The 22,610-nt window shown below is 53.1% G+C and overlaps 1 protein-coding gene across 1 annotated transcript in view; it reads left to right on the forward strand.

Annotated features, from left to right (window-relative positions):
• LOC147900987 (uncharacterized) overlaps positions 1–22,610 on the forward strand; it is a 594,828-nt gene that overhangs the window by 388,301 nt on the left and 183,917 nt on the right. The gene's annotated exons all lie outside the window — the stretch shown is intronic.

The raw sequence follows: 22,610 nt of genomic DNA on the forward strand, positions 1-22,610 counted from the left end.
CTCTCCCGCCCTCTACACCCGCCCCTTCTCCTCAGCTCAGCCCCCCCTCCCTTGCCCTCTACACTTGCCTCTCTCCCCCGCTCTCTCAACCCTCTCCCGCGCCCTCTACCCCCACCCTTTCCCCCTGCTCTCCTCGCCATTTTCCCCCCGCCACCCCAGCCCCTACCCTTGCCCCTTCCCTCTGCCACCCCAGCCCCTACCCCCACCCCCTACCTTTGCCTCCTAACCCTGCCCCTTCAGCCCCTACCTCCTCCCCCCTCCCCCTCCCCTGCCCCCCCCTTCCCCTCCTCCCTCGTCTCCTCTCCCTCCCCTTCAGCCCCTCAGCCTCTCCCCTCCCCTCCCCTCCTCCTTCATCCCCTCTCCTCCATTCCATCCCCTCCCCCCTAAACCTCTTCTTTTCCCTTCCCCCCCCCCACCCCCTGCCTTCTTCCTCTTCTCCATCTTGCCCTCATCCTCTTCTTTATCCTAAGCGTTTTTTTAGTCGGACAGAGCTCATTAGTGTTCGAGTCGGCCTTTCGACCCCGATTGACGATGGCTTTGCCTTCAGCCAATCCTTGCCCACTTCCACCAGCCACGAAAACCATCACCTTTTCAGAAGACGAGTTGCAGCAACTCAAAAAAGATACAAAGCAAGAGAGCTCGACATCTCTCTCTTTGCTCGCATCCATGGGTTCCACCCTTCCAAGTTATAGGCTAGGGACAAGATGCTCGCCACTCTACTTGGAGACCTCACAAGACACCTCACAGAGGTTCGTCTGCTAGGCGAGGTTTCTTCCAGATTGTTTTTGACTCCTCAGAGGTAGCAAGTACAGCGCTTCAGGCTAGCCCACTAGCATTGAGCTCCAGGAGGATTTTTTTGACCTCTTTTTCATTGGGGTTTAATCCTATCGAGGAGGATAGCCGGATGACATCACTCTTCATCATCATATTTCCTAGCCTTCCTCAGGTGTACCATCGACTTCTACATTCCATTGGAGCCGCCTTTGGGGTGGTTACTGAGATCCCCCCTCTCCTTGAGATGCCTTCTTCAGTAACAGAGGCAGTCAGGTCCGATGGGGTACCGTGTGTTAGGGTCATTGTCTCTGACTCTGACATCTCGGATGACCACATTATGCTTCAGCTTCTTCAGACTAAGAGTCGAGATTGCAGGGAGACAGGATCAGCGTAGGATTTGCAAGACCCTTGGGCACTTTGCCAAAGATTGCCCAAGGAAAAGAAAGAAGAAAAGACCTAAAAGATCCACGGGTGTGCCTCATAGCTTCACCCAACTTGGACCTTTCTCACGACCAGCTCTCATCACTTCACGCGCTACTAGACCTTCGACCTCACAGCCACAACCGTTAGCCTCTCGTCCTAGTACTTCCACAGTGCATCCAGAACCATCAGTTTCTCGTCTCGGTACTTCTTTAGCGCGGACATGACAGTCTACACATCTTGTTACGGTCATTTCCCGTTGGGTGCCTGTCAAAGTTGGGGAGCCAGTTCCACCTCAGGCTACCATTGATGGGGCCGAGGACCCATCTCTTCAAGCGGGAGACATTCATGTCCTGGTTCCATGTGCAGATGAGACTGCTCCTACCCCTTCACGTGTTCATGTGCAAGAGCGCTCACCTAGGGAGAATATTTCGATAGAGACCTGTGCCTTACTTGAGAACAATGCCAAAGTCGTGGCCGAGGTCATGCAGATTCATGACGAGGTCATGCAACACCATTGTTAGCATCCACAGAGTACAACCGCCAAATACAGAGTAATCAATGAGTAAAAGTGACCAAGCTGAATGATCTACTTCAACGACAAGCTCGAGGGAGTTTGATACCCAAATACACCAAGGTCAATGATTACAAGCAATGTGCACACGGAAGGAGTATAGCTCAAACTCAAGAAGTTTGATCCCCAAATACCCAAAGCCCGCTCCAAAGTCCAAGGATCCAACAATTCAAGGCAACGTGCACAGGCTATATGTTCCAGCTGCCCTCGCTCGGAACAAGGAGGTGCAGGAACAAGGAGAAGCACACTTCTGGGTCACGAAGAGTGCATGCGCCTGTTCAGCTCCACATCCATAGGAAATAGCGATGCCAACAAAAATAGCCCCGGAAAGAATACAGCTCAATCTCAGGGAGTTTGTTCCCTAAATATTCCGAAGAAAAGGCTTCCCAACAACATTCAGGATTACCTTTGAGCGTCTCACGGAAGCCTAGCCTCGTCACTCCAGGTTTTGAGCCGCGTTCATGAGGTTCGAACCCCAAACAGGTAAAGGTGTGAGGTGCTCAGGGAGTTTGAGCCCCAAATCACCTGAGCCTAGGAGTGGTGAGGCTAACACAAGCGTTATTTGGGAACCGGTTAGGACCACCTCCTACTACCAGGTTTGTCCCAAGTGCTTTAATATGGTTAACACAAGCGTTATTTCCGCTAGTAGAGAGAGTCGGTAAGAATAGCAATATGCCTTGGCACCCTACGAGCCCAAGAGCCCATAATTGTAAAGTGAGGAAGAGTGCTAAAAAGGAAAAGGGTTGGCCCTCCCTTCAAAAGGTGACTTGTATAAAAGGCCAAATGTTTGACTTTGGTCTTCATTGTTGTTTGCACAAGTTTGAATACAAGCTCTCTCTTCTCTTCCAAGAGAGTGCTTTGGGTGTTCTCTTATTTCCATTGTAGTGCCTTTGTGGTTGTCACTCTATCCCCCTTCTCCTTCTTCCCTTCCTCCTCCTCCCTTCTCCCTCCTTCTCCCTCTCCCCTCCCCTCTTTCTCTTCCCTCTTCCTCGCATGACACCACATTGCAACAATTCGGAGGCCGCGACACTTGTGGATGGCTCGTGCTATGCATTGCTCCCAAAAGGAGCCGCTGGGAGTGGAAGCTCCGTTGGCATATCTTCAACTATCCCACGACACGTGAGTCACTACTGAGACCCATCACATTTTTGGCGCCGCTGCCGGGGAGTGGAGTTGTAGGGGAGAAGAGAGGTGGAAAGAGAGAGAGAGAGAGGGAGAGAGAGAAAGAAAGAAAGAAAGAAATTTTATTAAAGGTCCACGGAAGGCCATACATGGCCTATGGGACACAAAATCATCCGAAAGGAAAATACATCATCAACGATGCGCCAACTAGGTGGCCTCATCGTAATACCGCTAAGATGCCAAAAATGGCTACAAAAATCCTAGATACAAAATGAAATGAAATAGAGTACCAAAAATGCCTAGATACAAAATGTAAAATATGAAATATGAGGAACATCGTCTTCCCTAAGGGGTCTGTGATCCAAAGAAATGATGGAAGTCATGGCCATCGACCATGCCTCCTGCCATGAGTGTGAAGATTTGGGCAAGTGTCAAATGGGCTGCTGGCGGTGCCAAGTCTCCATGGAGCAATCTCCTCCGAAAATCTGCCATCATCCTCCGTCGTCTAGAAATAAAGCGACGGGTACGGCCTCTGTGTAAGATCATCTTGCGGTGCTGCCGGATCATGTCATATGTACATCCTCGGGGTGGAACCATCGGTGCTCTCTGGCAAGATGGGCTATCTCTGTGCTCATGGTCCTGCGCCTCGTCCTGCTCCTCATGAATAACCAGGTCTCTGGCAGGGATGCGACGGTGCTCTCTGAGGAATCTCTCTCTGTATCTGGTGATCTCCCTGATGAACAACGCTAAGCAATACTGATCCTCATACTCCATAATCCGAGAGAGAGGTCCAAATCCGTGCCCAAATAAACAGTGAAATCTGCCACGGATCTCATAATATAAAGGGCATCTGCAAACAAAGTGCTCCTCAGTCTCCACCTCCCCCATAGTGCAACAAGGGCATATCCTAGTCTCTCGCCTGGGTCTATGTCCGGTAGCTGTACGACGCATCCTGCAGGCCTCAACGTCTAATCTGTGGGAAGATACCCTGAGCTGGCCCAAGGCAATCCTGAGTGAGTGCGACATATGAACGCCGATATATCCTGGGGATATGATGAAGCCATCCTCTGAAATCCTGAGAAAATGGTCACGATATGTGGCCATCTTCGTAGGAAGCTCCGTGGGATGAACCCAAGTGCGAAACGTGTGTAGCTGCAACAAATCTGCCCTGATAACCTGGCTGAGCTCATGTCGAGTGAGAGGGAGGCGAGGGGCATCTATGCTGTATCGAAATGGTGGCAGCCTATCCAAATCCAATCCCAGCGAGGTGAGCCATGTGGAGAGTGTGTGGTACCAATAAAAAGTATGACCTCTCTCCGCTAACATCTGCGAGGATGTCAGTGCTAGCCACGGTAATCGTGCTCTGCCTGCTGCTGAGTCTCCGAGTGCCATGATCCTATGCAAGTATGTAACTGACTGAAATGCTGCATCTAGCGCTAGGGGTGTAGCTCCGAACTCTGCGAACGTAATCTGATGTGGTACCGTGGGCTTCGCTCTGCTGATCAATCTGGAGAACATGATGATCTGTAACCTCTCTACTCGTCTCCAATCTGCAACACTGAGATCTCCTGCCCAAAAGGGGCTAGCATACATGACTGCAGGTCTCACCAGCGTATCAAAAAGTAAGGACTTCGTGTCGGGATGCTGAAAATGTGACTGTGCACACTGCCTCTCGAGAAGAGCCAAGGCGGCATACCCTCTAGAGAGAGAGAGAGAGAGAGAGGACGAACATCTATTTTTTCATGTAGGAATGCCATTTGTGAGCTTGGGAAGCTTGTTTTGGATGCTTTTTGGTGTTTCAAGTTGATAGGAACTTAGTAGGCTTGATTGCTAAGGTGAGTGTGTGGTCTAATCACCTCAAAAAACAACAAAACTAAGGATTTTTCTCAAGTTTTGAAGTAGTTTTATGTCTAGAACTTCCCTTTTCTGAGTTTTTGCATTTTGACTTTCAAAAAGTGTTTGTTTTTTAGTTTTTTTTCATGGAGTAGGTAGAATAGGTAGTGTAGCACCCCCCCATCACAAAAAATCAGGAACAGAAACTGCAAAATCCTCAGAATTTACCAAATCAGTTGGCAAAAATGTGTGTGACTATCCCGCCGAGTCGGCGCTGTAGCGTATCGCATCGAACAATTTTTTCGTCAATCGGCACGTTAGCCCGGATCCTGCCAGTCAACCTGCGTTGACCCGGTGCCGTAATGCTTCCCCTCCGACCTAACCTTTGACTACGGTTTACCCCGTCGCCCGGAGTTAATGCGTGTCAGAGTTACTTCCGCACCGATCTGACAAGTCGTTGATCGGTGCTATATTGGTTCTCCGTTGACCGTTGCTATTTTGCTATCCCACCACCAGCGCGGTGAACCCACCCCTCCGTTCATAGTCATAATCGCTCCCCTCCGCCGTCGCGTTACTCCATCGCACCGCTCGTCCTGTGCAACCTTGCTGTCCGGTGTTGTCTGCTTACCTCGCCGTCGTTGCTATACTATCCTGCCGACCGGTGTCATACCATATCCCTACACCCGTGGGGATATCCCTTCCGACAGATTGCACCGACCACGTGGCTATTAATTTCCCACCGATCGTCGCGATACATCCATCATACCAATCGGTGCTATTGCCTTATTCCACTGATCATCGCTGAAAGGTGAAGCTTGATTCCGAGCCTCCACTCGTTTGTAGGACCCTGTCCAAAAACTCCATCTAGTTCAGACGAATTAGAGAGTCTTAAAGGAGTGATGCAAGACCCCACCGGTCCGAGGGCATCGGAAGCCCCCTTCACAAGTGTAGCCTCTCCCAACTCTCCTGTACCTTCGGTTGCATCCAGGCTTAGAGGTACGTTCTCTAACATGTTCGGCCTCTTAGGAAGAACAGAGTTGGCGGATATGGAGAACCCCTTCGCTGGCATGTCCGTAGGAAGGGAAGGCCAACAACACAGTCCCCGAGCCACAGACCGGGACATAAACTACTTTTGCTAATCCAGGTTCCTCCGCTTATGCCAGACCCCCCCAGTGGGAGAACATGGATGAGGGAACTCCACCGACAGGGCCCGAGTCTAGGGGATACCAAGAACTTTCAAGGTGGAATGCCTTATGACCCTCTAAGAGCCCCGGCTCCACCAGCCTTCATCAACTTCAGGGCACCACAATTTCCACCCTACCGCCCACCGCATGGAACCAATGTCACCATGCTCCAGGACCCACCACCTCCGGGAGTCCGTCCCTTCCCGTCTATACCGGTTACGCCAATGAACACAGGCATGGGTAATGCCGACACCAGCAACTACATGGACACCACCACCTGGGCTAGGCCTAAGGCCAGCCTTGCAACCTGTCAAGCCCACGGCAAAACCACCTCCGCTAGCCACTCAAACGGTGTTGATTGATGAGGCAATGCGTATTTTAGTGAACGCCCTAGGAAGGGGGCCAACACCACCACCACCCACCCCAGTGTTCCTTGCAAGGATGGCAAATCCCTCAAGAAGCCGTCCCATAGCCATTTCCAAGCTGATGACCAAGTTCCTCGGAGAAGGAGACCCAGTCTCTCACGTGGAAAGGTTTGAGCGGATTTGTGAAGCCTTTGGTGCACCAGGTGACCTTGAAATGGTCAATGCATTCGGCCTTAGCCTAGACGGCAAGGCAAGTCAATGGTATAGGGCGCTCACCCCAGAGGAAAAGATCAATTGGGAGACATTGAGAAAGGCTTTTATTGTGGGATTCGCTCCCAGTGCCCATAAATGGAGCACAATCAACCAACTGTTTGGGGTAAGACAAAATGACAAAGAATCCCTGAGGGATTACATTGCGAGGATTAAGTACCTCAATGCTTGCTGTGAACCCTATGAGCGAATGAGCGATGAACGACTGTTACCACGCTTCCTTATCGGGTTAGCAGACCCAAAGCTGCACGACCATCTCATGGTGATGAACCCCACCTCCTTTCATCTATGCAGCAAGATGGCCATCCGTATTTGTGACAATATGATGGACAAAGTGGATTCGAAGGCGAGAAGAGCTGCTGCTCCTCCCCGTTCCCCTGCTGCTCCCCCTCCCTCAGCCCGTCCCTCCCTCTCTCCCCTCAGCCTGTCCCTCGCCCCCTCCCTGCTGCTCCGCCCCCTCCCCCTTCCTGCTGCTCCGCCCCCTCTCCCTGCCTGTCCCTCGTCCCCTCCCCCTGCCTTTACGCCCCCTCCCCCCTGCTGTTCCGCCCCCTCTCCCTGCTTCCGCCCCCTCCCCCCTGCTGTTCCGCCCCCTCTCCCTGCTTCCGCCCCCTCCCCCCTACTGTTCCGCCCCCTCCCCCTGCCTTTCCGCCCCCTCCCCCTGCTTGCCCTTCGCCTCCCCCTGCTGGCCCTTCGCCTCCCCCCTACTGTTCCGGCCCCTCCCTGCTGTTCCGCCCCCTCCCTGCCTACTCTCCCGCCCCCTCTCTTCCTCTCAGCCCTCCCCCTACCTCTCAGCCTGCTCCCCCCTGCCTCCTCCCTGCTTCTCCACCCCCTCCCCCCCCCCCCTCTCCTCCCCTTCCCTTCTCTCCTTCCTCTCCCTCTCCCTCTCCTTCTTCTCCACTCCCTCTCAGCCCTCCCCTCCTGCACCCCCTCCCTCCCTCTCAGCTTGCCCCTTTCCCCTCTCAACCCCTCTCCTCCTTCCCTCCCCTTCCCCCCTGCTTCCTCCTTGCCTCCTTTCCCCTCCTTCTGCCCCCTTTTCTCCCGCAGCTTTTTTGGAACGGAAGGAGCCTTTAATTTGTTAGAGTCGGCCTCCTTACCCCGATTGGCGATGGATACCCCGTCAGCCAATCTTACTCCACCTCCACCGGCCGTGAAAACTATCACTTTCTCTAAAGACGAGTTGCAGCAGCTCAATATCACTTTCTCTAAAGACAAGTTGCAGCAGCTCAAGAAGGATGTAGAGATTGAATGCTCTACCACGTTGCTAGCACGCATCTTCGGGTCTCACCCCTCCAGATCCCCAGCCAGAGCCCAGCCAGAGACTGGATGCTTGCGGCTCTCCCCCCAGACCTCACTCCTCGATTGTTAGCAAGGTTTTTTCCAGGTTGTTTTTGACACTCCAGAGGTTGCGAGCACTGTGCTCAAGGCTGAGTCTTTACACTTGGGACACAGGAAGATCTTCTTTGAAGCCTTTCACATTGGTTTCGACCCAGTAGAGGCGGATAAAAAAATCTTCTCGCTCTTCATCAGGTTCCTCGGGCTTGCCCAGGTTTACCATCGACTTCTTTCTGTTATTGGGGAGCATTTTGGCGCAGTTGTTGAGATCCCACCCCTCCCTGGGTTGCCATTGACTGCAGCAGAGGCAACCAAGGCTGATGGGGTTCCTAGAGTTAGGGTCCTTTGCAAGGATCCTAACCTCAAGATGGATCACGTTATGATCCAGCGCCCGAATGGTTCCTTTTTTTGCCAGAGAGTGGAGATTTCAGGCAGGCGGGACCAGTGCAGGATTTGCAGGATCTCGGGACACTTTGCCAGGGATTGCTCCAGGAAGAAGAAAAGGCCCAAGAAGCCCTCTGGTACAGCTACCGCCCCAGGGCATCGACAGGGGGGACAGGGGGTGGAATAGACCCTGCACTTGCCCCTCGACCTCGACAGAGGGGTGGTACAGGTCCAGCTCCTGCTCCTCGTCCTTCGCTTGGCAGTCCTCCTCAGTTAGGTGGTGGTACAGGTCTTGGGGGCTTGACATAGGGTTCACTTGGGTTCAGAGGGGTGTGCCTATCAGGTATTTGGGCTGCCAGGTCGGCTTGGGTATTTCTACCACGCAGCAGCAGTTTGCTCCCGTGTTGAAGAGCATCAGAAGAAAGCTTCTCTTTTGGAGCTCAGCCAAGCTGGATCTTGCCTCTAGAGTTGTGGTGGTCAACCAGGTCCTCTTGGCCACAGCCTGGTTTATATGTTCATGTTGGTGCCGTTCTAGGGACTGCATCATTCAGCTCAGAAGACCGATCAGGAACTTTCTCTGGAGTGGGCTTGATGGCACAGCAGATGCCTTAGCCAGGGTGGCTTGGGAGACCCTCATCCTCCCTACACAGGATGGGGGTCTCAATATTATTGATCCAGATTTACAAATACAGAGCTTTACTTTGCAAGATGGTGGTGCGAGGACTTATGCCAGGACAGGAACCGTGGAAGGACTTTCTTATCAGTAGCATACAGAGGTGCACACCTTCCTCGGAAGGAGGCTGGATGAGCAGTGTTAGATGGATCTTCACCACAGCACACCTCAGGTCACCTTCGTCCCCTCTCATGGTTGCCATTCTGAAAGCTTGGGCCAGTTTCAGAAGCTCTCTTCGGAGGATTCCTCCTTCCTCCCGGGAAGAGATTGATAGGCAGCCCATCATGTGGAATGACAGTATTTTAGATGATCTTGGCAGGCCACTGGGTGCCTCACTCTACATGCAGTGGGCCAGGTGGGAGAGGGGACCTGCTTCTTCTTTGGGATGTTGGAAAGCTTTCCGTAGGCTTCCAGAGGAAACCAAATCAAGGTTGACACGACATCTCAGAGGGAGTGCAGGGAGGATCTTGCAGATCGAGGCAGCCCTTCCAGAGGAATGGATAGACACAGATGATATGCCGCTCACTTCCTCCACTTGGGCAGGTACTTTCTCGAGAGGCGGGGTTCCGCTTCAGGTCTTAGCTTTCCGAGATGCACAGGAGGATGCTTTGGTTTTTTGTGTCTAGGATGGTGGCAGATTGCTCAGGTCCACAGAGGACATCTTGCTTGAGTCTGCTTTTCAGCCTATCAGGGTTGTAGGTCTTTTGATGCAGGGTCCAGATTCAGAGTGGTTCTTAGACCCTGACCCCCAGCTACTCTCCACCGGGTCTTGGAGGCTCTGGCTCTATGGAGGAGTTCCCATCACGTATTTACAGTGGGACCTCGGAGAGTGGGAGTGGATTGACGCGGGGCATCGAGAGAAGAGCATCCCCTTCTTTCGTTACACGGTCAGTAATGCCAGGAGATTTCAGCTCAGTAAGAACAAAAACCCGCGAGAGCAAGCTCAAAGCGGAATACATCATGAAATCATGAGGATAATAAAAAACCCCTCAGAGTGAGGTGGAAAGAAACCAAGGCTGAGGCTGAAAGTGCCATCTCAACCCTGTAGTAGATTCACAGAAGAAAGGAGAATCCTTCCATTCCCTAAAGAAAGAAGCCCTCCTAGCTGAGGCTGCACGGGAGTCCCCCTGCATACCCGTCCATACGGCCATCAGAGTGTGTACGATGTCTGTCCAGATACTAACCAATGTGTGCGAGGGATGAACCTGAGTACCCTCCATAGCCTCTGTGCATCTGGCTCTCCAGATATGCCAGGCTGCTATGCTCGCTATAATCTCCCGAGAAGTATCCACAGAGGCATGTACAGCTGTAAAAGGACGGTGTGGAACCACATCCAACGAGCAGAACTCAACCTGATGACGTCGAACCGAAATGGCCCGAGAGGAGTCAAGTCCCTCATAGAAAACCTGAGGTCCTCTGCCACCGAGCCCCAAGTCATAAAAAGTGGGGAATGGGCAAAGTGACTGAAGATCTTGGCTATCCCCATCCAAATCAATCTCGCCTGTCTGCAATCCCATAAGCAATGCTGAATAGACTCCGAAGCAGAAAGGCAACGAGGGCAAGTAGGGTCGGCTCCGAATCTGAACCTCCAAAGGTTCACTGCAATCCCTCCATGAATAGAAAGCCAAAAGAAGATAGTGATCTTTCTATTCCTGTGGGATTTCCAGAGCCTCCTCCAGAAGTACCTCTGCTGATCCGCAGTAATACCAAAAGTCTCCCAATGAGGAACTCTGGAGGGTCTCCAGCCTCTACTACTGAGCTGAAATCTCCTGGCATTACTGACCGTGTAACGAAAGAAGGGGATGGTCTTCTCTCGATGCCCCGCGTCAATCCACTCCCACTCTCCGGGGTCCCACTGTAAATACCTGATGGGAACTCCTCCATAGAGCCAGATTGATTTGGACGGGGATAGCCAGGATCTTCAGTCACTTTGCCCATTTCCCATTTTTTATGACTTGGGGCTCGGTGGCTTGGCTTTCTCTTACAGGACCTCAGGTTTTCTATGAGGGAGTTGACTCCTCTCGGGCCATTTCGGTTCAACGTCATCGGGTTGAGTTCTGTTCGTTGGATGTGGTACCACACCATCCTTTTACAGCTGTACATGCCTCTGTGGATACTTCTTGGGAGATTCTAGCGAGCATAGCAGCCTGGCATATCTGGAGAGCCAGATGCACAGAGGCTATGGAGGGTACTCAGGTTCATCCCTCGCACACATTGGCTAGTATCTGGACAGACATCGTACACACTCTGATGGCCGTATGGACGGGTATGCAGGGGGACTCCCGTGCAGCCTCAGCTAGGAGGGCTTCTTTCTTCAGGGAATGTAAGGATTCTCCTTTCTTCTCTGAATCTACTACAGGGTTGAGATGGCACTTTCAGCCTCAGCCTTGGCTTCTTTCCACCTCACTCTGAGGGGTTTTTTTATTTATCCTCATGATTTCATGATGTATTCCGCTTTGAGATTGCTCTCGCGGGTTTTTGTTCTTACTTAATAGAAGTCTTTTTCATGGAAAAAAAAAAAAAAGTGGATTCAGACAAGGCCTCAGCCCCCTCCAAAGTAGCCCCATCAGTTAGGTCCTCGAGTGTAGAGTCAAGCAAGAAGGAGGCTAACAAGCCTAAAAGCTTGGATGTGAGTGAGCTAGCCTTCAATTTGTTGGAGCAGCTAGGTCAGCAATCGAGAGCAGGAACCTCCAAAGAGGTGCCGAGCAACCCCCACTTGTTTCCACAAAGAGACAATGTCTGGTGTGGGGTATGCAATGGCAACCACCCCTGAGTGCTCACACCTAAGGGCAAGGCCGGCACTCTACTGTACACACCGCCATAGATGGGAAAACCATGATACCTCCCAATGTCGATTTTCGAGGTTCCTTCCCCAACCCATGTATCAAATGCGACCCCCATTGGCCCACACAGCCCCACCCAACCCCCATATCTCGCAAGGTGGTGCTGTAGCTAGCTCTAGCCAGTATCGGGCTCAGTTAGTTCCACTGCCACCACCCATACTAGGTCCACAACCCCCGCTACCTCACATCGCCCCAGTCAATCAAGTGTTAATTGAAGAGTTGCCCAACGACTGGGAGGAAATGGACCCTGATCATGGACCTCATGATTATTACCCTTATGAGGAGGGGAGTGGAGCCCTGGCTCACTACCTCCCGCCAGAGGTTCAACAAGTCCCCATATTCCAGACGGCCCCTGTAAACGCAAGGGCAAGAGATCTGAACTCAATTGCTTGGAGGCCCTCGCTCCAATGTTATACCTGCCAAGGTCCCCATAGAGCAAGTGAATGCCCCTACCGAGGCACTTCAAACCGGCCGGTGTCCTGTTTCAAATGCTAGGGCCCACACTTTTTGAAGGACTACCCATATAAAGATCGTACGGCCACCGCCCCAACTGCAACCAACCCCACTCCCTTGTGCGCAAGATGTGGCATGGAGCATCTATTCCAGGATTGTCCCACGAGAAGACCAACCACTCCACTCACCCCGCCAATGAACGCCAGCCTCAATCTGCTTAGCATCGAACAAGGCCATGTGGCCATAGTGCCACTACAAGTCATTACAAGGATGCAAGCCAAGGCACTGGGCAAGGCCATGAAGAAGCTCACCAAGAAGGGTAAGGTATCCCCGTTGCCCGGTCCCAAGATTCCTCTACAGCCTCTCAACTCATTCCAAGAAGGCCATTCGAGTGGGTGATGGTCCCGATCAGGTGCTCATCCAGGACGGTTCCGATGAGGAGGCGGCTACCCTTGCCACCTCCTCTGCTTCCAAATAGTCCTCCGTCCAGGGTGACCCTAAGGTACGCCTGATTCTAGAAGTAAAGAAACCAGTGCAGGCTCAGGGCCTAGCACCGGCACCCACCTATAAAGAGACCTACCCTTAGTCTTAGAAAAGAAATACATAAAGGATGCCTACAACTTGGTGCGTGATTGCCGAGATAAGTTTGAGCATCGACTAAAGGTCAGTAGGGGATCAGATACTATCCATCCAGCCCACCTGATGGGGCATCGAGGAGTGAAATCGCTCAAGGTCCCACAAAGAGTGGAGGAAGAGGAACACCTAAGCTTGGAGGAGTCGAAAGCTCTGGATTTGATGCAGAAGATGTTCCAAGAAGACCCAGTGCTGCATAACCTCCAAGACGAAGGAGACCTGTACGGCTTCGATGCCATGTTGTCCATGGAGGAAGAAGCTTCACTAGAACCCTGCAACAATTCTGGGTTGGCTGCCTTCCTATCTACAGAAGTGAAAATGCCGATCGCGTCTTTGCTAAGAGGAAATCCCATCCTATGGTGTGATCTGTCCAATTGGATGAACAGGCCGTTGCTACCTCCCGCCGCCCCTGCCAGAGCCCTAAGCCCAACCAATCAACGCTAGATAAGGGGCAAAACCTACCCAAGATTCCCATCAACAAGCTAGGCTAGTATTTCGAGGGTGATGACACCAACGCCTCAATCCCCATAGTCTACATGGTCAAAGGGGTGAAAATAAATGGGATGCAGTAGAAGATAAAACAAAAATGCGTGTACACAATAGAAAATTGGAGAAAACAAAAATTTTGATATACCAAAAGTGTTGATACAACTGATGGTTGTGCTGTTGTCCATGCGTGCACCTCACGTGAGAGCTTAGATAGTGACCTGGGTAGATGCTGGTCGGAGGACTGTGAGCACTAAATATTTGATTAGAATCAAAACAAGGGGTTAACAATTATATGGTGTGTCATGTGGGTCAATCAAACTAGATGACTAAAACTCCTTTAAAAGTTGTACTATTGAGCCAACTATAGATTGTGTTGGTTCCCCCCCAAACCCCTTGCTTAATTATTATTTTTTTCAAGAAAATTAGTTCATTAAGTATGAATGAAAACTGCGCGAGCAAGCTCAAATGCAGGAGTACATCATGCAATGCATGAGGAAAAAATAGCTCAAAGTGAGCTAAAAAAGAACCAAGGCGGAGGCTGAAAATGACATCTCAACCCTGAAGGAAACTCAGAGAAGAAAGGAGATCCCCTCCAAACTCTGAAAAAGCCAACTCTCCTGGCAGTGGCTGCTCTGGAGGATCCCTGCATGCTCAGCCAAATGGCCATCAGAGTGTGTAATGTGTCAGTCCAAATACTGGCCATAGTCTCGGAAGGGTGAACCTGGATACCCTCCATCGCCTTTGTACACTTGGCTCTACAAATATGCCAAGCTGCAATGCTAGCCAAAATCTCCCAAGACGTGTCTAATGAGGTATGAGCAGCTCTGAAAGGAGTGAGGGGAACATCCTGGAGGGAACAAGACTCCATTGAGTGTCATCATATAATGAAAGCTGGATCTGGATCATGTCCCTCGAAAAAAACCTGTGGGCCAATATGAGATAACCAAGCCACTGAACCCTAGGTCATATAGAAAGGTGTTGTATGAAAGATGCTGAAAATCCTAGGAACACCTTTCCAAATCGTCCTCGCCTGTCTACACTCCCAAAGGCAATGTTGTACTGACTCAACTGCCATGTGACAATGAGGACAAGTAGAGTATCACTGATCCATTCGCTCTTCCATTTTGTGATTCATTGCTTGATGTTGTGGCTGGACATGAGATTTACAGTTTTTTAGATGGTTTTAGTGGGTATAACCAGATTAGAATGGCTCCAGAAGACAGAGATAAAACTGCATTTGTAACACAATGGGGTGTATTTGCATCCAATGTCATGACCTTTGGATTGAAAAATGCACCACCCACTTTCCAGAAATATATACAAGAGGTATTTGCAGAGTACCTGACCTCATTCATGAAGGTATTTCTGGATGACTTCTCAATATTTGGAAAAAGGATAGATCATTTGCATCACTTGTCATTATGCTTTGCTAAATGTAGATTTGCGGGTCTGAGCTTAACTATTCCCGAGGGATTTCCAGAGCCTACGCCAAAAGTTCTTCCGCACAGCTACGAAAATCTGAAAACTATCCCAATGTGGCACTCTGGAGGGCCTCCAACCTCTACTGCTGAGCTGAAATCTCTGGGCATTTCTAACTATGTAGCGAAAGAAGGGAGACCTCTTCTCTCAGTGCCCCTCATCAATCCATTACCACTCCCTTGGGTCCCACTGCAAGAACCTAATAGGGGAACCACCATACATCCAGAGTCTCCAAGACCCCCGTGCAAGGAGAATAGGATTAGTGTCAAGATACCACCGTGAATCCCTGCCCCACTCCATGAATCCTGCAATCCTCACAGGCTGAAATGCAACCTCCAAAGGAATATCATAAGAAGATATGATAAGTCTACCTCCTGATTGAACATCAAAGACTAGGGTATCCTCATGTGTATCCTGCAATGCAATGATCTATAACGGAATGCCCATCCCTGAGAACGCTCCCCACCAGTGGACTCTATAAGCGGCATGTAATCTATGTCAATCCACTCAGGCAGAATGGCTGCTTGTATCTACTATATCCTGAGTGCACTCCCTCTGAGGTACCCAACTGCTAAAAGTCTTTGATCCTCTGGAAGTCTCGTAAAGGCCTACCAAGCACCTACACTAGAGGCAGGTCCCCTCTCCCATCTAGACCACTGCATATAATGTGACACTCTAAGTGGCCTACCATGATGGTCCAAAATCGAGTCATTCCACATGACTGGCTGCCTTTGAATCTCTTCACGTGGGGAGAATGAGGGTCTCCCAAGCCACCCTGGCTACAACATCTGAGGTGCCATCTAAACCGCTCCATAGGAAGTTCGATAGGTCTCATGAGCTGAGCGATACAACCTTTAGATCTGCACCAACATGAGCAAACAAACCAAGCATTGGCCAACAATACCTGGTTCACAACCACAACTCTGGATGCAAGGTCAAGTCTGGTTGAACTCCAAACGATGAGTTTCCTCTTGATACTCTCCAACACAGGAGCGAACTGTTGTGCCGGAGAGATGCCCAACCCAAGCTAGCATCCTAGATATCTGATGGAGACTCCCCTCTGAATCCAAGTGAACCCTATGTCAATTCCCCAGACTGGAGTGTCGTCATCACTGATCCAAAAGCCATTGGGCTTGTTCCAATTAATGTGTGTACCTGCTGTAATGCAAAACAAATCCAATGCTGTCCTAAATGAATTCAGTGTCTATGGAGTGGCATCCAAAAATACAACCGTGTCATTTGCCAACTGGCTGTCTAAGAGCTCATACTCCTACCTTAGAGGAATCCTGAGCCCTACGATTCCAACTTGAGCTCTAATGTAATAGCTCATAGCCTCAGCCACAAAAAGGTTTAAAAATGGCACTAGGGGGCATCCTTGATGGACTGATCTGGTAATCTCAAACCTGTCTCCCTTGACTCCACCAATAACAACCTGGCTATGGGCTGATCTGTAGAGGATTGACACCCCTCTGATCCATGAGAAGCCAAAACGAGTAAGTGTGCCCTCCAGAAAGCCCCACTCTACCCTGTCATAAGCTTTCTCAAAGTCCAAGAGTAGAATGGCCAGCTTGTGGCCATTATGCATGGCCCAATCCAAAGCCTCCTAAAATGAGAAGATGTTATCAAAGATGCTCTTGCCATGCACAAAACCCGTAGGCGTATCATGGATAAGATCTGATAGAAAGGGCTGTTGTTGGCTCTTTCCTATTGCTTTCGTAGGAAGAGCTGGGTATTCTATGTATGCAGGGTTCCGAGGCTTTTTGTCACCTACATATATATTGGGGTTGTCGTTTGTAGTATATGTGTAGCTTAGGACCTTGAGTCGTATTCCGGTGACAGACGTACGCTTAAGTGTGGTAAGCAAACAAAGTGCATGCATGTGTAAAAGGAGCATGTATCATCATGATTGAGGTAATGAAGGCTTTCCCCTTCATTGGAGGTTGCAGGGTTTAGGAGGAGTTCCAAGGTTTAGAAGGAGATTCTAGGGTTAGAAGGAGTTCTAAGGTCTAGAAAGAGGTTCCAGAGTTTAGAAGAGGTTCCAGGGTTAGAAGAAGGTTCCACGGTTTAGAAGAGGTTCCAACATTAGAAGGACTTCCAAGGTTTAGAAGGAGGTTCCAGAGTTTAGAAGAGGTTCCAGGGTTAGAAGGAGGATCCAAGGTTCAGGGTAGAGTACATGATGGAGAACTCGTCTCCCTCGTAGATCATGGAGTTTAAGGGTTGAGGAACAAAGGGTTTAAGGGAAGCATAGGAGTGGGAGAGGAAGAAGGTGTAAGAGCATGGGGGAAGAAGAGAGAGGAGAGAGGAGGAGGAGGAGGGAGGAGGAGAGAGGAGGAGAGAGGAGATGGGAGGAGGAGAGAGGAGGAGAGAGGAGGAGGAGGAGATGGGAGGAGAAGAGAGGAGGAGGAGGGAGGAGGAGGAGGGAGGAGGAGAGGGAGAGGATGGGTTGCAAGATTGGAGGAGAGGGGAGGAGGAGTTGCAAGGTTAGGACATGCTTTTGGACGTGGAGTGCAAGGAAGCATGGACACTTGAGACAAATGCTTGGAATACCAAAGTAGAACTCAACACAATGCCCCAAAGAGTGTGGGCTTCATTCCATTATGGGGTATATATACAAGTTGGAGAGCTTCTCTCTCTGCATGTAGGAAGTGTAACACATTCTAAGGAGCATGATCCAACCACTAGCGGTTGATTCCTAAGTCCTCTTTCCGCTCTGCTGTGCTCCTACGAGCTTCCCCTCCCCCCCACCGCTAGCTCTACCTCCCCCCCCCTAGCTCCTCCCCTCGCCTCGACCACCCCCACCCCCTGCCCCTCCGCCCTCGCCCCCCGCCCCCCCTCTCCCTCACCCGCCGCCCACCTCGCTGCGCCCCTCGCCTCCGCCCTCACCCACCTCGCCTCTCCGCTCCCCTCCACCTCGTCCCTCCGCTCCCCTTCACCTCGCCTCTCCATCGCCGCCCCTCGCCTCCACTCTTCCCCCCCTCCCTCGTCTCAGCCGCCCCTCGCCTCTCCGCTCCCTTCCATCCCGCCCCCTTCCGCCTCACCTCGACTCATGCAACCCCCCCCCCTCGCTTCACCCTACCCCCCCTCTCACCGCGCAGCCTCACCCGCCCGACCCCCCTCGCTTCACCCGCCCCCCCCGCCTCCATTCCGCTCTCCCGCCCCCCGCTTCACCTCTCCGCCCCTCGCCACACCAACCCCGCCCCCCCCGCCCTTTCGCGCCCCTTTTTTTTTTTTTTGGCACCCTGCACCCTTCACCCCGCCCCCCGCCCCCTCACTCCGCCTCGCCCGCCCGTCCGCTCCACTCCTCCACCCCGCCACCCCCTCCCTTCCGCCCCGCCCCGCCTCACCCCGCTCCCGCCGCCTCTTCACTTCACCAACTCTCCGCCCCCACTCCCCCCGCGTCACCCCCGCCTCCCAGCCTTCCGTTTCGCCCCTCCGTCCTCCGCCCTCCATTCTCTCCACCTTCCGCCTCCGCAACCGTCCTCTCCACACCCAGGCTCCACCCTCCCGCTTCGCCCCCCTTTTTTGGGTGGCAGCCTTTTCCTCATCGGAAGCTTGCAGTTAGTCTTGGTGGTATGGCGGCTCCCTACTCGGATCCGGAGGCCCAGTCGGACCCTCCCTCTCCAGATGCCTACCGCGTTATCCTGACAGAGCAACAATCATCTCGTGTTCAGGAGGTTGCCATTGACTTTGCTCGTACCTCTGTTTACGGTAGAGTCATTGGACACTCTCCCTCCAGATCAGCCATCAGGGACTGGCTCCAGTCCACTCTCCTGCTAGTATTGAGGAGGTGGCCCTTATGGGAAGGGGCATCTTCTGGCTCAAACTCTCCAGTGAGAAAGCTGCGAGCAACCTGATTGCCGGTTCCCCCACATCGGTGGATGGAAAGATTATCATGATAGTCCCGTGGTACCGTGGATTCAGCGCAGCAGATTTTGATGTTCGGTTCCGTATACCTCGCCACCTAGTGACACTAGTTTTTCCAGGTCTTGCTGCTGAGCTGCGGCCGATTGTCAGGGACTTGGGCTCCCACTTTGGTTGGGTTATGCACGACACTTTTGCCGACGCGGTGACTACAGCAGGAGCCCCCCGAGTCCGTGTGGCTGTGGCAGATCCTGCGACTCTCCCTGCAGTGATCGAGATCGTGACAGATGCCGACAGCATCACCTAGAGCATGATAGTCACCGGACAGCCAGGTCAGTGCCTGAGGTGCCACGGCTTTGGGCACTTGGCGGCTGTTTGTCCACGTTTCGCCAGCTCGTCTCAACCCCCCCCCGCCCCCGCCCCCTCCGCCCCCGCCCCCCCCCCCCCTCGGACAGCCACATCAGGAGGAGCCGAGGCAGCCGGAGTCCGGTCCAGAGTTAGTGGGCGGTTGGACCGAGGTTAGAAGGAAAAGAGGAAAGAACAAGAAGATTTCGGATAAAGGCAAGGAGGCAGAGGTTACCCTTCCTGCAGCAGCACCCCAGAGACCTGACAGGCAGCCGCCCCAGGGACCTGGGAGAGCTTCTTCTTCGACGGCAGACCGCCCTTCACAGCCTCAGATCCCCCTCTCTCCCGCTCCCCGGCCCCTTTCCACTCAGTCCCAGCCCCTTCCCCAGTTTCCCCCCCTTCGCCCGACCCGCAGCTTCAGCCCACGCCTCTTCTTCCTCAGTCTCCTCCTCCTCCCTCTCAGCCCCAGTTCCAGATGCATCCCCATCCCCCCCCCCCGGTCCCCCTGGACTCTCCTACAGAGCTAGCTGCACCATCGGCTTCCCAGCCGAGGGCAGCCCCCGCTCCTCCTCCTCCACCTCCTCCGCTAGTCGCCTCCGTGGAGTCCGAGTCGCCTACCCCTCAGCCTCCTCCCCCTCCCCCCCCGCTGGCAGGACACCCGGAGTCTACACCACCACTGGAGCAGGCTTCCCTGTCCGCTAGCCCCTCAGTGGCAGACTCTGATGGGTCTCAGCTTCAGGAGAGAGAGCTTCCTCGAGACTTTTACAGATCTGGCCCCTGGGACTACTTGGATGTGGCCGAGACCTTGGGACCTTCCCGGCTTGTCTCGACATCAGTATCTTCCTGCTCCGCAAAGGGGCGGATGGGAAGATTGCCGCCTTGGCCCCTAGGGACGGCCCTAGCTTCGCTTTCACGTTCCTCAGCGATGGCACCGAGACCTGGACAGACGACTCGGTTTGGGAGGCTCTCAGAGAGCAGACACACGCCCAGGTTTGCTCCTGGATAGGCCCGTCCGGTGGGCAGCTTCTCGAGACTCAGTGGTCCGAGGGCGATGTGCGCCTGCGGTGGCGTTGCGCCGCCAAACGCTTCCGACTGATTGTGATCCTCAGACCTCCCCTGTCATGGCCCCTCCCCCAGGATGTCAGAGCTTGGTCCCATCAGAAACTCCGAACCTTCTATGGGATGACCACTTCAGAGATCTTGAGCTGGCTCGAGAAAGCATTTGCTCATGGCACCAAAGGCCTCTCGCCTTTGCTGAAGGTGTTGAAGAACGGGCAGGACGACCCCGTCTCCCCCTCCAAACCTTCTCATAAGCGGCAGCGCCTCCACTCCGATATGTCTGCTTCTTCATCGACTTCGACCGCGAGCAGACAGTTGTTCGCAGCCTCCCATCCCTCTCCATGAGCCTACACCTCGTATCCTAGAATGTGAACGGGTTTCACTCTTCTGGCACCCGTGGTCCCAGGAAGCTCATTTTGCGACAGGAACTTCAGCCTGCAGTGATTGGTCGTTTGGATGTACTTCTGCTCCAGGAGCACAAGCTTTCTGCGGCTCATTCCCGTAGCTGCGGGAAGGTTCTCCCTGGACGTTCCTACACTTATTGAGAGCCCTCGATCGGCGCACAGGGGAGGAGTGGGGGTGTCTGTACCTCCGTGTGCGAGCAGTTAGCCCAGGGAGTTTTCGGTCATGGCACGTTGATCCCAGGCCGGGCCCTTTGGGTAGGCCTGGATTTGGAGGGATCCAAAATAGGAATCCTCAACATTTATGCTCCCACAGACCTCCGATGCAGAGCCACCTTCTGGAGGACACTTACAGGGATTCTTCCCGACATGGATTCCTGGATTGTTGGAGGTGACTTCAACAATCTGGAGACCTTGGAGGACCAGCAGGGCAGAGGTCCGGAGTTCATAGGTATGGCTCAGGCAGAGCAGTCAGCTTGGGACTCTTTCATCTTCGCGACAGGAGGGAGGGACAGTTGGAGAGACCCGTCCTTCCGGCGTTGGCACGGGAGCCTGGACTTCTCATGGGGCTTCCGCAGGGAAGGAGGCAGACTCCTGGAGAGGCTTGATAGATTTTATGTCAGTGATTGGGCCATCAGCAGAGGCGGTCAGGCGGGTATAGTTCCAGGGACGACACTTTCCGACCATGCGCCTGTGCTCCTATCATTAGATTCGGCAGCCCAGACCCTTCCCCCCCGGTCATGCAGGATTCCCGACTCCATTTTCTCTCGAGGGTGGACGTGCGCAGCAGTATTTGCAGTCTTTGGGACAGAGACTGGGGCGAGTGCGTGGATCTGGTTGACTCGGTTGCGCAGGCTTTGCAGGAGTCCAGCCAGATCTGCCAGCTCGCAGCCCTACAGGTTCGACAGGATTGGTGGGGCAGAGAGAGAGCTCTTCGGAGGGACCTCGCCTCCATTCAGCGACTCCAGCAGGCTTCCCCGGGCTCGGAGGAGCTTCGGATCCAGGCCCTTCGAGCCAGAACCCTTCTGGAGGAGACACTCCAGCGTCGCTCAGAGTTTTCCTATCACGCCTCTCTCTCCTTCTGGGCCCGGAAGGGTGACCGGATGTGCAGGGAGTTCTTCAGGACGCATGGCCAGAGAGCTGCAGGTGATCAGCTTCGGAGTCTCAGGACAGCGGATGGTCACATCGTTACGGATCCGGGGGAGGTCCTAGGGTTGGCCACTGACTTCTACAGGACCCTCTTCCAGCAGGAGCCGCTTGCCCCTCGTGCTAGTCGTGCCCGTGAGGAGGTGTGAAGGCACATTCCATCCCTGGTCCAGCCTAGCATGCAGGCGACATTGTTGGCACCGTTCACCATGGATGAGATGTTGGAGGCCTTGATGGCCATCGACGGACAGAAATGCCCAGGTGAGGATGGGCTATCCCGGGCATTCTTCACCTCCTTCTGGGACCAGATCCATCAGCCCCTCCTTGCAGCTCTGCAGGGGATTTTCAGCAGCGGTCAGATGCCAGAGAGCCTTTCCTCGGGACTGATTTGCCTCATCCCAAAGGGAGGAGATAGACAGGAGATCCGCCAGTGGCGTCCGATCACTCTCCTTACCACTGCCTACAAAATCCTCGCCAAGATGATCAGTGCCAGAGTTCGGCCTCTACTCCCAGATCTCATCCATGACACTCAGACAGGCTTTGTCCACGATCGCAGTATCCTGGATAATGTCTTCACCTTCTCAGAGGCGGCGGAGTGGGCTCAGCACAGTGGATCACACCTTGCCATTCTACTTCTCGACTTCGAGAAGGCCTACGATCGCGTGGACTGGTCCTTTTTGGAGGGGACTCTGGAGCGGCTAGGTTTCCCGGCAGGTTGGATTCAGGGTATCTCAGCTTTGTACAGGACAGCGTCTAGCAGGGTCATCATTGGAGGCAGGATGGGTGAGCGCTTTAGCTTGGAGAGATCAGTGCGTCAGGGCTGCCCCCTTGCTCCTTACCTGTTTCTCTTCTTCGCCGAGGCCATGACTTACTACCTTCGGGCAAGGTCCACAGGGATCAGGGGTGTTCGCCTTCCACTCCGGGAGGACACGGAGCTTTTGGACTCAGAGTACGCAGATGATACAGCCCT

The sequence above is a fragment of the Dipteris shenzhenensis genome, chromosome 6 (assembly GCF_047967505.1).
Source record: "Dipteris shenzhenensis isolate YYH24624 ecotype China chromosome 6, Dip_SZ_1.0, whole genome shotgun sequence".
Lineage (NCBI taxonomy): Eukaryota > Viridiplantae > Streptophyta > Polypodiopsida > Gleicheniales > Dipteridaceae > Dipteris > Dipteris shenzhenensis.